The following is a 16,500-nucleotide window of genomic DNA, read 5'->3' on the forward strand; positions in this document are numbered from 1 at the left end:
TCCAGATGTAAGAGATGTAGCATAACCAGATCTGAGTGTGGGTGAAGTGAGAAGCCATCATGAGCAAACCAACTCCACTGAAACCTAGCTGCCTGCACGGTTTCAAAGCTGAAAGGGATGCCAGCAATGGCTGAGTCCACCAATGACTCACTGACAACTTACTTTGACAATTGGTAGGTTGCACAGATGTGCATGAGATCTTCTCACTAGATCTTGGCCACTTAACTTCTCATTGACTCAGTTTTCTTATCTATGTTTCTTCAAGAATAATAAATAATATATTTTTAATGCCCTCAGTAGATAGTAGAACCTCATTATATGTTGATGGACTGAATCTGATATGTTTATTTTAAAATATCAGTAAACAAAAACATGTCCCTGGCTCAAATTTAGGAAGTAGTAAAAGACATACTATCTCAATGCAGCATTGTTATAAACTGAATGTGTCCCCCCAAAATCCATGTGTTGAAGCCCTGGCTCCCCTAGATGGGGCCTTTGGGAGGTAATCAGGTGTAGATGAGGTCATGAGGGTAGAGCCGCATGATGGATTATTCTCTCTCTTTCTCTGCACCATGTGAGGACACAGAGAAAAAACGGTAGGCATCTGCAAGCCAAGAAGAGGGCCCTCACCGAGAAGCAAATCTGCTGGCCTCTTGATCCTGGACTACTCGGTCTCAGATACAGAAAAAAGTGTCTGTTGTTTATGCCACCCAGTCTATGGTATTTTGTATAACAACCCTAGCAGATGAAGAGAAGCATAAACCATTGGGGTGGATACCACATCAAAGATTGTTATTATTAAATAAGTCCTCTTTTGCCCTTCAGGCACTTTGTTTTTTATGAGCTTATAGATCCAGAAATGGTGGCAGAATAAGACAAGCTTTTCAGTCATCCACCCCATAGAAAAGACACTGGAGATAGAAATATGACACTGCTATACAGTGAGGAAATAGTAAGTATCATGGGCCAATAAAATATTTGAAACAACCTCTAGGGGTGAAAGAAATGAAGTCTTTCATCAGGCAGCACATCAGTTGGAACTAACTCTGGGTCACAGAGAACAAAGGGATGTGCTTTCATATATCATGTAGAAGAGGGGGCACCTAGCTGTCACTATGACAGCAAGGATGCAGATGACCCCTGCCTTGGGGCTCCGTGGCCTCATCTGTTTCTCTGCTGTGTGTGGATTAGTGGTAACTCTATTTTAGGGTTGTGATGAGGATGAAATGAGGTGATACATGAGAAGGACCTTGCAAATGTTTGTCACTGTCATGAAAATCATGATGATTTTGATGAGGACCTTTCTTAAATGACACTCTCAGAAATCTCTTAAAATGTTTCTGCCTCCAAACTAATGAGCACCTTAAGTATTTATCAGTTCAGAATTAACAGAATACATCATGGTATGTTAAAAACAATGCAATAGTGTTCAGCCAAGACAAAGAATGAGGCAAGTTTGTATATAACAGTATGAAAATATCCCCAAGATATGTTGTTACATGAAAAAAAAACAAATTTTACAACAGTATGCTTAATATGATCTCATCTATATAAAAAATGGTAACTGTATAATCAAAGAACGCACACCAAACTTAAAAGTGGTTACCATTGGAGAATGGGATTGCGTGACTTTCATTTTTAATTTACATAGTTATAACTTTCATAATTAAAAATCAATTATATTTTTTAAAGTTTTTACTTATAAAAAATTAGAAAGTGGCTCTGAAAGTGGGCCCACATACGGAAGAGCAAAAGGACTCCATTTTAAGTTAAACCTCCATCTTGAGATTTAAAGGTTAACAGTTAAAATTCCTAGAATGTCTTTTGCAAAAATACAATTTATGGTATGCTATTAACGGCCATATGATCAACAATCAACAGACCATATCTTAAGCCAAAACAAAACACTCCCAAGGATTAATGACCAGTCTGTTTTCAAAAGGAGAATCATCACCTTGAAGGAGAAAGAAATTTTTCAGAATTCTTTCATATGGGCCTATCTTACAGAAACATCAAAGGAGGAGGTCCCTGACCACGTTTTGGGAAAGGCAATGAGTCAACATCTGCTGACCATGAAATGGAGCCACCAGAAACTGGACGACGTAGATACCATCATGAAATAACCCATTCCTCTCAAGCCCCTCACCCTCTGACACTGCTTGTATAAACTCTACGCACAACTGCCCCAAGGTCCATGACTTTCCTCTTTTTCGCTGGCTCCCTTGCGTATGAGCTATCTCTAATAAACTCCACCTGCTTCCTTTCTTTTGAATTCAGTGTTCGTTCCTGTAGCACTGAAACCCAAGAACCTGGTCTTTGAGGGTCCGTAACAGCTCTGACTAAACAGTTATTGCATATGGCTGCTTTGAGAGAAGAAAGTTACATCATCACAGACCGACTGAGAACATTCTAGAGGTCATTAAGAAAAATGAATAGAAAGGAGCACTAAATTCTCAAGGGAAAAACTATAAAAGTGAAAATTCATAAGATCAAACATGAAAAATGAGATTGATGTAGCCTCAGATTCTTGTATTGGCACCTTCGGTCATGAGTCCTTTCCTCCTGGTGGTTCCCAAGGTGAGCCATCTTCTCAGGTAACTAGGACATGTATCCTGCATGGAGGAAGACTGCTGTCCTAGGATTTGACTTAGCATCATCCATTTGTCATATTGTCTTCTTGTTTAAATCTAATTGTTCATCTGCCCTCTAAGTGAACCCAATGAATGGAAGGGAGATTTGTCACCCTGGACTTGGAAACCTCGAAACACACACAGCAAAGGCCCTCCCTCAGTGAGCTGATAACAAAGGGCCTCTCTCTGACTTCTGTCCCCAAACCAAACTTGTATTTATTTCCTGTGTGAAAACATGCCTTTGTTGTCCTCGTGGTCTCACCCATTTCTGCACTTCAGTCTAGAAAGAAAGCTCTTACCTTTTTCTGAGACACAAGGAGGCAGAAACCTCTCTAACACACAGCCATGATCCCCATCCTGTCTTCAGATGATCTTATTCCTCACAGACCTACAAGTCTGATAAATAAGATGCAGGTCTAGTCTGGCCTACCTTCTCCCGGAAAGGCAATGATGCCATCCAGTCCTGGCCAAGTGCCCAGGTTTCGCCACCTCACGGCAGTGGGCCCCTCTAGATCTCAGCCAGGTGAAGTCTGCTGGAGGAGCTGAAGGCCGAGGCTGTGTGGTCAGGGTGGCTCCCTCACACCCCCGCCCCACTGCTGCTCCCACCCCATCCAGAGTTCCAAGTCCTCTGATTAGGAGGCTGTGTTTCTCAAGCCGCTTCTGAGAAGCCTGAGCTCCTTAACCCAGAAATAGAAGAGTGCTGACAGGACAGAGGGGCCTGGGAGCTCCAGAGTTTGAGTGGTCCCCCCTGAAATCACACAGCAGACTTCTGTTCTTCCTTGTGGCCAGCTTTTCTCTGTTTTCAAAACTTGCTGGAAAATTCTTGCCTTTTCTTGTTTACTCCTGTTACGAAAAATACTGGAAAGCCTGGACTGGATCACTGACAGAAAAACCAAGCGGCACTCGGAGGTCTTAGAGTGTTGAGGCTTTATTTCACACTGGTGGGCTCAGAGGAGAGTAATCTCCCAAAAGTCTGAGCCCCGAAAAAAGGCAAAGGGAGCAATATATATCTTTCTGCTTCTGTATCTATAACATTCCTGCATGCACAGCAAGCGAGCAGGCAAGGGGGAGGGAGTTTAGGGAGTGAACCTTGGGAACCGGTCCTTGGCAGAGCAGGAAATCAAGGGAGTGTTTTTGTTGTTTGTGTTGAGGAGGGGGAGACAGAGGGGAGCCACTGGGGCTAGACTGCTGTCCTCCTAAATTTCTGTCCTTGTAAATTTTTCCCTATCACTCCTACTGAGATAGGGACCTTGGGTGTAGTCAGAGTAGGGTGACGGCCTCCAGAAAAAGCAAGGCAGGATCTTTGCAGTCAGAGCAATGTAACTACATGCAAGGAAACCCCCTACTAAAACTCTGTGTTAAACATTCAGCTCTAGAGTCATTCTTCAGTGAGATCAGTTAATATACCCCAGATAAAGAAGAGTAGCACATGTTTATTATATGCTAATCATTTATAATCATGTGTAAGATTCACTTTAACATGCTAAAAGGCCCAGGCCTATGTTCTGTCTTTCCTCCTTCAGATCTGATGAAGTGATTTTGCAAACAGGGCAAACTGATTTAGCATGCAAGTCCAGCCATAACACAGTAAAAGGCAAGAAGGATTCCACCTTAAAGATAAGATTGCACTTAACTTACTCTTTAGCAAACAATGCCTCAGCCCACCTTGGGGGCTGAGTAGATGGCCTTGTTTCATATGCCCCCAGACCAAGATGCTGGTATCTCAGGGAGAAATCATCAGAGCAGGAACTTACTTGTATCAAGTTAATTCTAAATATCCTAGGACCACTTAATAAGTCCACACCCCTAAGCTTTTTTTCATGTTGTCGAAAATCCTCATCTGCCTATAAACCCCCTAGACAACGCACCACCCCGGACTCTCTTGTCCCCTCCTGGCAGTGGCCAGGAGCTCTGTCCTTTCACTTTATCTCTAAATAAAAGCCTGCACCTTGCTCTCCTACCTTGAGTGTTTGTGAAACTCATTCTTCGGCTTCTTGAACAAGAACCCTGGCATCACTATTATGGACACTTTTTCCTTAGGATGTAACTTAAATTATTAACTTCTTAAAATATTAATCATTGTTCCCAGACAGCTTACTTTTTCAGTTAACCTAACATGCTTATGTGTGTGCTGGTAGGTACTAAATATGCTGTGGGAATTTCCAAGGAAACTTATACTGTTTATTTACATATATTTAGTAGGTTAAGCTTATTACTTATGTTATTCAAATTCCCTTTATCCTTATTTATTCTTCCTGGTCTCATCTTGTAAGAAATATTTTGAAGATTGCTATGATAAGTGCAGATTTTAGCAATTTATCCTTGTATTTCTGAATCTTTGCATTATCTGTTTTGTAAGTGTGTAATGAATACTAGAATAAGCCATATGAAATTTCCATTGGCAATTATATAATTATAATGAAGTCTTATGGAGTTTTATTTTCCTGGTAAAGGGTAACTTATCAAGATAAAATAACACTCTGCCCTTTTAAATCCTTTTTGCCTTGAATTCTCTTATGTCTGATATTAATATTTTTATATCAGCTCATTTTCTGTTTGTTGTTGTTTTTTTCCCACAAATTCAGTCTCAGTTAAAATACTGATGAAACCCTGTATTACTGAGAGTATGGGAAAAAGGGCCTCTCCATACACAACTGCTAGGAAGGTAAATTGTTTCACTTTTATAATTAAACTAGATTAAATTTTAATTGTAATTTATTCATTTATGTACTTAACTTACTAAATTACAAATTTGTAATATGTAAACCCTTTGGTTCAGAAATTCCACTTTTAAGTATCTTGTAGAACTACCATCCACAGAAAATATATAAAGATTTTCATCACTATATTGCTTATGATAATGAGAAATTATAAGCAACTTAAAAGTACATAAATTGTTGAATGATTAAATTGCACATGCATACAGGTGAATACTATGTAGTCTTTTAAAAAATGTAGATAAATATCTTCTGTCATGAAAAGATGCTTATATTTGTGCTATGTAACAAAGGCAACCTGCTAAAATACAATCTAACTTCAATTAAAAATAAATTATATTGTATGAACCACATTTTCTAGTTTTTGTATTGACACTTTGTCATCCTGACACCTTGCTAACCAAGAGGGACTGTCTGCCCCAGGGCCAGAGACAGCACAGGTTCACAGAGATAGAAAAGGGCTACGGGCTGGACTTTCACAAGCAAACCAACCAATCCAGAGTCCACACCCCTCACCTACTCCTTTAGGAGCTTTAACATTCAGGGCCACAGGCCCCACCCTGATCACCCAGGGCCAGCGTCAGAGTACTAGGGGCAGAGCCTGTACCCTGGAGCTATGAAGTTACTCAAACTCAGGGTGGAGAGGGCAGGTGAAATAAATGAAGTGGGAAACAATTCAGTGAGAATGTGTGGTATCTTCATCAGGGCGGTGGTTATGTGAGTATATACATATATATATATATGTATACACATGTCAAAATTCAAGCTGTACACTAAGATTTGTGCATTTTATTGTATGTATTTCAATTAAAAAAAGAAGAAATTACTCAAACTAGCCAATCCTAGGCCCATCTGGCCTGTTTATCCTGTGTCAGCACACATTCCTTCCCTCAAAAAGCACAGAAAGGCTCTTGCCTGCAGTCCCCAGACTCCCTCTGCCTGTGGCCATTCTGGGTGTCTCTTTCTTGGTCCTGTGTGGCCGCGTGGTGTGTACCCCTCTTCTTGGGAGCTGTGATAAACCACCTTTACAAGGCCGATCATCTCTTGACCTGTTAGCCTCACTATTCCTGAATAAAATCTGTACTTTAAAACATGCATTAAAAAGTCCTGAATACAAACAGCAGTTGTCTCTAGGGAGAGCCACTGGGGAAAGTGGTACCTATGAATGGGAAGAGGCAGAGGATTATACTAAGTGCCATTTGGTTTATTTTTATAATAGGTATATGTTAATTGTATACTTTTAAAAAACAGGATATTTTAGAAATCAGCTCCATGTCATGCAACCACTGTAGACTAAGCCATCTCACTTAAATACATTTTTTTGTTTAAAAACCCTTTTTCTGGTATTTTGTTCCGAAACTTCCATTTCTATGACAAACCTCACACCCCTTTGTTTTCATTTTATTCAACATTTTAGTTGTTTCAGTTGGGTATCTAGTCTGGACAATCACTCTTAATAATAAAATAAAAGGGTATTTATACATGTGTACATTGCCAAGTTTCCTTTTTCTCAATTGCCAATGTTTCGAAGATTGGGTCTAGTAAAAGATTTCTTCCTTTTTCCGTTATATATTTTTAATGTTTTCTTTACACTCATTTGGATGTTATCTACACCTAATGCTTTCAGAGATGTTTTTAACTTAAAGAATCTTAGTATTTACTTATTGTTTGCAAAGCTTTTAAAATCAAATATAAAAGAAACCAATGATGCTGGGGTTCTTGTTTGCAGAGTTGAAGAATGAACTTAGCAAACACCCAAGGTAGGAGAGCCAGGAAGACGTTTATTGAGAGATACAGTGAGAGGACAGATGGAGCTCCTGGCTCACTCCAGTGGGGGGACAAGAGAGCCCATAGTGGTGTGTTGTCTAGGGGTTTTATAGGCAGTTGAGGATTTGGGGGAACATGTAAAAAGGCTTAGGGGTGTGGACTTGTTAAGTGTTCCCTGAATATTTGGAATTAACATAAATAATTTTCTGCTTTGATTTCTCCCTGGGATGCCTACGTCTTGGTCAGGGAGCATATCAAACAAGGCCGCCTGCCCAGCCTCAGAGGTGAGAGCCTCCAAGGCAGCCTCCAATTGTCTGTTTGCTAAAGAGTAAGTTAAGAATCTTACTTCTTAAACTTCCTGGGTATTAAAATGCAATCTTATCTTTAAAGTGCAATTCTTCTTGCCTTTTTTTAAATCTGAAATTAGGTTTTTTTTATATCATTAATCTACAATTACATGAGGAACATTATGTTTACTAGATTCCCCCCATGACCAAGTCCCCCCCACATGCCCCATTACAGTCACTGTCCATCAGTGTAGTAAGATGCTGTAGAATCACTACTTGTCTTCTCTGTGTTGCACAGCCCTCCCCATGCTGCTCCCACACATTATACATGCTAATCGTAAGGCCCCCTTTCTATTCCCCCCTCCTTATCCCTCCCTTCCCACCCATCCTCCCCAATCCCTTTCCCTTTGGTAACTGTTAGTCCATTCTTCGGTTCTGTGATTCTGCTGCTGTTTTGTTCCTTCAGTTTTTCTTTGTTCTTATACTCCACAGATAAGTGAAATCATTTGATACTTGTCTTTCTCTGCCTGGCTTATTTCACTGAGCATAATATCCTCTAGCTCCATCAATGTTGTTGCAAATGGTAGGATTTGTTTTCTTGTTATGGCTGAATAATATTCCATTGTGTATATGTACCACATCTTCTTTATCCATTCATCTACTGATGGACACTTAGGTTGCTTCCAGTTCTTGGCTATTGTAAATAGTGCTGCAATAAACATAGGGGTGCATCTGTCTTTTTCAAACTGGGCTGCTGCATTCTTGGGGTAAATTCCTAGAAGTGGAATTCCTGGGTCAAATGGTATTTCTATTTTGAGCTTTTGGAGGAATCTCCATACTGCTTTCCACAATGGTTGAACTAGTTTACATTCCCACCAGCAGTGTAGGAGAGTTCCCCTTTCTCCACAACCTCACCAACATTTGTTGTTTGTCTTTTGGATGGTAGCCATCCTTACTGGTGTGAGGTGATATCTCATTGTGGTTTTAATTTGCATTTCTTTGATGACTAGCGATGTGGAGCATCTTTTCATGTGTCTGTTGACCATCTGAATTTCTTCTTTGGAGAACTATCTGTTCAGCTCCTCTGCCCATTTTTTTATTGGATTATTTGTTTTTTGTTTGTTGAGGTGTGTGAGCTCTTTATATATTTTGGATGTCAACCCTTTATCAGATCTGTCATTTATGAATATGTTCTCTTGGTGGTGTCCTTTGCTGTACAGAAGCTTTTCAGCTTGATACAGTCCCACTTGTTCATTTCTGCTTTTGTTTCCCTTGCCCAGGGAGATATGTTCATGAAGAAGTCGCTCATGTTTATGTCCAAGAGATTTGTGCCTATGTTTTTTTCTAAGAGTTTTATGGTTTCATGACTTACATTCAGGTCTTTGATCCATTTTGAATTTACTTTTGTGTATGGGGTTAGACAATGATCCAGTTTCATTCTCTTACATGTAGCTGTCCAGTTTTGCCAACACCAGCTGTTGAAGAGGCTGTCATTTCCCCATTGTATGTCCATAGCTCCTTTATCATATATTAATTGACCATATGTTTGAGTTAATATCTGGAGTCTCTATTCTGTTCCACTGGTCTGTGGCTCTGTTCTTGTGCCAGTACCAACTTGTCTTGATTACTGTGGCTTTGTAGTAGAGCTTGAAATTGGGAAGCACAATGCACCCTGCTTTATTCTTCCTTCTCAGGAATGTGGTGGCTATTCGGGGTCTTTTGTGTTTCCATATGAATTTTAAAACTATTTGTTTCAGTTCGTTGAAGAATGTTGTTGGTATTTTGATAGGGATTGTGTTGAATCTGTAGATTGCTTTAGGCAGGATGGCCATTTTGACGATATTAATTCTTCCTATCCTAGAGCATGGGATGAGTTTCCATTTGTTAGTGTCCTTAATTTCTCTTGAGTGTCTTGTAGTTTTCAGGGTATAGATCTTTCACTTTATTGGTTAGGTTTATTCCTAGGTATTTTATTCTTTTTGATGCAACTGTGAATGCAATTGTTTTCCTGATTTCTCTTTCTATTAGCTCATTGTTAGTGTATAGGAAAGCCACAGATTTCTGTGTGTTAATTTTGTATCCTGCAACTTTGCTATATTCCAATATCAGTTCTAGCAGTTTTGGAGTGGAGTCTTTAGGGTTTTTTATGTACAATATCATGTCATCTGCAAATAGGGACAGTTTGACTTCTTCTTTACCAATCTGGATGCCTTGTATTTCTTTTTTTTTGTCTGATTGCTGTGGCTAGGACCTCCAGTACTATATTGAATAAGAGTGGGGAGAGAGGGCATCCCTGTCTTGTTTCCAATCTCAGAGGAAAAGCTTTCAGCTTCTTGCTGTTAAGTATGATGCTGGCTGTGGGTTTATCATATATGGCCTTTATTATGTTGTGGTACTTGCCCTGTATACCCATTTTGTTGAGAGATTTTATCATGAATAGATGTTGAATTTTGTTGAATGCTTTTTCGGTATCTATGGAGATGATCATGTGGTTTCTGTCCTTCTTTTTGTTGATGTGGTGGATGATGTTGATGGATTTTCGAATGTTGTACCATCCTTGCATCCCTGGGATGAATCCCATGTGATCATGGTGTATGATTCTCTTGATGTTATAAGAAAATAGTAATTCATCCTCCATTTGCCCCTTGGTCCCAAGCACATAAGGCAGTTAGAATTATGCCTGGGCTTGCCTGGGGCTTGTATGGGCTTACCCCACCTTATCTCTAAACATCTGGACCCTCCCCCAAGGCAACAGGCCTAGTGGGTCTGCCACAATAAAAGGCACAACGCTCTGCACCACTGCCCTCTCTCTGTCTCTGTCTGTCCCCCTTCTCTCCCTGCTCTCTCTCTCTCTCTCTCTCCCCACCTCCCTCTGGGGCAGCCACTTTCTCTCTCTTTCATATAATAAAATATCTTGCATTGGCCCGTGTCTCCTGAGTTGTTCTGGGTAAGGAGGGTCACAGCGAGATACCCTTTCAGATGTATTTTCGAATTTGGTTTGCTAATATTTTATTGAGTATTTTTGCATCTATGTTCATCAGGGATATCGGTCTGTAATTTTCTTTTTTGGTGGGGTCTTTATCTGGTTTTGGTATTAGAGTGATGCTGGCTTCATCGAATAAGTTTGGAAGTATTCCCTCTTCTTCTATTTTTTAGAAAACTTTAACCTCTTGCCTTTTACAATGTTGTCTACAGCTGGGTCTGCATGCCAAATTAGTTGACCAGTTTGCAAATCACTTCATCAGATCTGAAGGAGGAAAGACAGCACATAGGCCTGGGCCTTTTAGCATGCTAAGGTGAATCTTACACATGATTACAAATGATTAACATAATGAAAACATGTGCTACTCTACTTTATCTGGGGAATATTAACTGATCCAACTGAAGAATGACTCTAGAGCTTAATGTTTAACACAGAGTTTTGGTAGGAGAGTTTCCTTGCATGTAGTTACATTGATCTGACTGTAAATATCCTGCCTTGCTTTTTCCAGAGGCCCTCACCCTATTCTGTCTAAGGCCACAGTCCCTGTCTCACCAAGGAACAGTTTCAATGATATTTGGATTCTTTAAAAAATTTTTTTCCTGATTACCTCAAATTGGATAGGAAAGGAATAGCCTTCCAAGAGAAGATGCCTATCTTAAATTATCTTTGTCCCTTATGGGCAATAGTTCTGCCTCTGTTCCTCTATTTGCCTTGAGTAATGATACCTAATATTCATCTGAAATATTTTCTCAGATGTGAATTTAAATGAGTAGAGGCAATCCATTCAAATTATCTAATGTGTAGGTAAGGTTGTGATACTGGAAAATTAACCCTATCAATCACGCACCTTTCAGAACAACTTATCCCATATTGTTAAAATCATTCTTCTTTTCTAAAACTCGGTAAACCATGTTAAGGAGTTAACACTTAGGTTTTTTGCTAGGCCACGCTGACAATAATAGATCATACTGAAGCCAGGGTTCTTGTTTGTGGAGTTGAAGAATGAATTTAGCAAACATCCGAAGTAGGAGAGCCAGCGAGAGGCTTTTATTTGGAGATACAGTGAGAGAATAGAGCTCCTGGCTCACGCAAGGAGGGGACATGAGAGCCCATAGTGGTGCGTTGTCTAGAGGTTTTATAGGCAGTTGAGTATTTTTGGGAACCAGATAAAGGCTTAGGAGTGTGGACTTGTTAAGTGGCCCTGAATATTTAGAATTAACTTAACACAAGCAACTTCCTGCTCTGATGATTTCTCCCTGAGATACCAGCGTCTTGGTCTGGGAGCATATCAAACAAGGCTGCCTGCCCAGCCCCCAAGGTGCACTGAGATATTGTTTGCTAAAGAGTAAGTTAAGAATCTTACTTCTTAAACTTCCTGGGTGTTAAAATGCAATCTTGTCTTTAAGGTGCAATCTTGCCTTTTACTATGTTGTTCATGGCTGGGTCTGTGTGCTAAATTAGTTGCTCAGTTTGCAAATCATTTCATCAGGTCTAAAGGAGGAAAGACAGCACATAGGCCTGGGTCTTTTAGCATGCTAAAGTGAATCTTACACATGATTAAAAATGATTAGCATAATAAAAACATGTGCTACTCTTCTTTATCTGGGGAATATTGACTGATCTCACTGAAGAATGACTCTAGAGCTTAATGTTTAACACAGAGTTTTGGTAGGGGTGTTGGGAAGGAAAGGACTTGGCTCGGTGTCACAGGGAAGTTCAGAGAAAGTGAGATGAGAGACCAAAGTCAAGAAAGCAAAGTAAGTTTTAATGCACTGCATAGAGTAGCAGAGCGGGCCTGTCTAAGATGAGACAGGCAGGCATGGATGCTCATTCTGAGGCTTCTTTTATGTGGTTTTTGGCAGGGCAGAGGTCCTTGATTGACAGCTGTCAGCTCTCTAGGCTAGTTCTGATTGGTGAAATGGGGACAGAGGCTCTACTGTCACTGTGTGTGGGTTAAATTGGAACATTTTCAGAATATCTCACCTGGCTTTGGTACACATCTGCATATCAACAGGTGTTCAGAGGTGAAGAGAAGTATGGCTTTAGTACATTTGCATCTTCCTCAGGAGTGGAGAAGTTCATCTCAATATCAGTGGGTGATTACCTGGGCAACAGAGGACTTATCTGTACCTGAGAGGTGAGGGGGAGGGCTGGTGTGGTTGTTGCTTGAGCAGAGAAGAAAGACGGACTGGGACTGCAGTTTGTGAGCAATAAGTGGTTTTCAAACTTTATTTCTCCCTTTGACTGATTTTGTTTTTTAGGGGTATTTTGCCCCGGGATTTCCTTTTCCCGGACCTACACTGTGCCTCTGATGTTTCTCACCTGGGGGAACCCTGGACATTTCCTGAGTCATTCTTGGACCCTGTGGCTTCATCTGATTAACTCTTTGAGTCATTCCTGGCTTTCTGGTTCTATTTGGTCAACTCCCTGAGTCATCTTTGGGGGAACCCTTTCTCCTTTTCATCCTGCTCATTTGTGTCTTTGTGCCTAACAGGAGGTTTCCTTGCATGTAGTTACATTAAGAATGTAAATATCTTGCCATGCTTTTTCCAGAGGCTCTCATCTTATTCTGTCTAAGCTCATGGTCCCTGTCTCAACACTATGTGGTAAGATGAGGAAAGTGAATCCAAGAGAAGTTAAATAACATAAAATTATATACCTTGTTCTAAAGAAGTAAACAGTCCTTTTTAAAATTCTAAATCAACTGGGAGACAATTCATTAAGATATCAACATGTATAAAAATGTTGTAAATCGTAGAATATCAGAAATTTTTTTTCTTGGAGATCAAATTTTTATAGCATGGATATGTTTTCTTTCTCTTTGCATCCTTTTAACTATACCATGTCCTTAGCTTCTCCCCATGTGTATCTACAGAACAAGTTGTGTTCATTTTCCACATAAGAATCCTTCAAATATTTGCTTTTTAAAAAACTTTATTGTGATAAGAACACTGAACTCTGCCCTCTTAAATTTTTAAGTATGAAATATAGTTGTGCTGACTGCACTCGAGTATAATATATAGGTATGATGTGGAGCAGCAGGTCTCTAGAACTTAACTCATTTTGTGTAACTGAAAGTTTATACATGTTGAATAGCAACTTCCCATGTCCCCTGTCCCTAGCCTCTGACTTCTGCGGATCTCTGCTAGAAACCTTGTAGGGGGGGAAAGAGTTTTCCTTGACCCTCTTAGGACCCTTGAAAATTAAACTGACAGAGCTTCCGGAGAAAAGCACCCCAATTAATTCAAAATAAATTAATGTGACAAGGAGCCACCATAAGGAAGGAAATGAAGATCCAAAGAGTCAGACCAGAGTAGGTCCTGCCAGGTCTGCTGGAGGGCGGACAGTTGCAGAGCAATACTGCAGGCAAAGGAAAGTGAGGGAAAGGTAGCAAATGGGGGGAAACTGAGTAAGCCCTGTGTGCAGGATTCCTTGTGGTATTCCTTTGTCTTTGAAGATAAGGATGCTCCTGCCCTCCCAGTGCAGCAAGGGCCCTCCCAGTACAGGAAGGGCCCTCCCAGTGCAGGAAGGGCCCTCCCAGTGCAGGAAGGGCACCTCTGCCTGAGGGGTCTGGGACCCCTTCCAGGGAAGGTTGATGAGAAAGGAGGTCAGAATGACCTTCCTGCTTCTGCTGTTTCCTCAAACTCTTTCACCTTAAACTCTGCAATTCACCAAGGTGCCATATTTTGCAGCAGCATATCCTGAACCCCATCAACCTCAGAAGTCCTTCTGGGACTGGCTTATTTTACTTAGTAGGATGCCTTCGAGGTTCATCCCTGTTGTCAGATTGCAGGACTTCCTTCTTTTTAAAGGCTGAATAACGTTCCATTGTATGTACAGACCACATTTTCTCTATCCATTCTTCTGTCCGATGGTCATTTAGGTCACTTCCAGATCTTGAAATCCATCTTAATTTTTCATCTGTTCTACTCTAATCTCAGCCCTAACTAGTTTTCACTTTTCCATCATCTGCCCCCACCAATGCACTCTCCATACCTGTACAGGATGAACTTAAAAAAATTAAAATCTCACATACAGCTCTTTGATTTCTAGTTACTTCGAAGGGATAAATAATCCTTAAAAAGCATTCCTACTACATACCTCCTAGAAATGATAAACATCTTATGTGCATAATACTCAATTGAGCTTGCAGGTAAGGAAGTAAAGTTGGAGACAATAAAGGGAGTAAAGGGAGAGGAGGGAATAAAGAGGAAATTTAGGAGATAAGCAGGCACTGAAGCCATTGTGGCTCTAAGGACATCTGCTGGTTCCAGTAACTTAGAACCTTGTGTTCTTTGACAATTGCCTTGAGAGGTGGAGGATAAAGGGACAAGAACTTGAATATACATGATAAAGAGCTGAAAAGGTCTATCTGTGCAGAGGGCAGGGCTCTTCTCTGTGGATTGTAACCACAGGCCTGCCCTTGCACAATACAAATTGAGGCTTAGATTTATGATAGTCCAGTGCTAGCATAAAGAAACCATAAGCTGGCTGAGAAATTAACGAACACATACCCTCTCTCTCGAGCATCAACTGCCCAGGATTCCAGAGGCACACAACCCCAAATCATAAAACACCACAGAAATGTCCATGGGGAACAGTCAGAAAAACTCGACATCATCGAGGACTTGATGGAATTTAGAGGCAGAATACAAATATATATATGTATGTATGTGTGTGTGTGAAGCCATATACATATATATGGGTTAAGAAGCTTACCAAAAGATCAAAGCAAGGAACAAGATGCTATCAAAAAAAGATCAAAGCAGATTAAAAAAGTACCAGACCATCTAAAATAGAAATATGCTTGATACTAAAAACTGAATAAATCCATTTTAGTAATGTTCCTTATTTTACTGAAAAAAAAAATCTAAGAAATTACCTGGAATAGAACATTGTGGAAGAAGTCCACCTCTTCACTTGTTTCCCCCTCCTAAAATACCAGAGGGGCTAAGAGCCAACGAGGATGGAAGAAGGTATAACACACATACTTGGATTTCAGGAGAAAAGATGCACGAAAATGTAGGGGAACATTTCCTGGAGAGATGATAACTGAGCATTTTCCAAAATTGAATAAAAGAAATAGATTTGAATTTTGGAGAGCACAACCAATCCCAAGCAGGCTAAATAAAAAGAAATTTACATCTAGAGGCCTTGTAGTGACACTACATGGCCCAAAGATCTTAAAAGCAACCCGAGGTTTAGATTACTTAAATCACTTGCCTGCTCGATGGCCCTCAGTGGCTTCACTTTGCCTAGTTAAAATTAGGCAAATTTCCATCCAAGCTTCATGGTGTATTTTCAAGAAAACAAGAATAGAATATAACTAATGAGAAGAAAATTTCAGACTCAACCACATTATAACATGTTTGACAAGAGTAAACTATTCTTGATATTTGATTTTTAAAAATGCACTCGATGACAGAAATTTAACAGTGTTGACCCAACATTGTCCAAGAAGAAATATGAATGGGGCCGCAAGAGAGTGTGCAGTATGGTGGCGCAAGGATGACTTCTACCTGCCTAATATTTCCCTCTAGACATTTCATTTTCCTTTGTTGTGCTGGTACATTAAACAAGAACATCCAATCAGGTCCATTTTCCATGCTTTTAACCTTTTCTGACCTCATGTTCAAAGAATTTTATTTCGTACACGATGTGAAAAAAAAAGAATTCGGCAAAGCAGCTGAGCACTCCTTTCAGTCCTGATACTTATAACTTCACGTTGATGAGAGCTGTTTATCAGGACATTCTGAGAGCTGCTCAGAACCACACAACTTCGGGGCACAAACTTACGGAAAACACCACACTATATATATTGGAAAAGTTCTTATTCTCCTTGCCAACATCTCCTTCAACATGTTATTAACTAATGACAATCAGAAATAATTTGGTTTCATATTGCTTTCAAAAAGTAGTAAGCAAGTAGCTATTTCAAAAAAGGAGATCCATCCATTTTTTAAAATTAGAAACATAAAAAAGGAGAATTACATCACATGTAAACACATGATCAAAAGTCAGACTAACAAACATATTCCAACAGGCTCTATTCAACTACAGTTTCTCGATTTCTTTTAGAAGAATCTTTTTTTTTACAAGACTCTGCCAGAAAAACT

This window comes from Manis pentadactyla, chromosome 5, assembly GCF_030020395.1.
Source record: "Manis pentadactyla isolate mManPen7 chromosome 5, mManPen7.hap1, whole genome shotgun sequence".
Lineage (NCBI taxonomy): Eukaryota > Metazoa > Chordata > Mammalia > Pholidota > Manidae > Manis > Manis pentadactyla.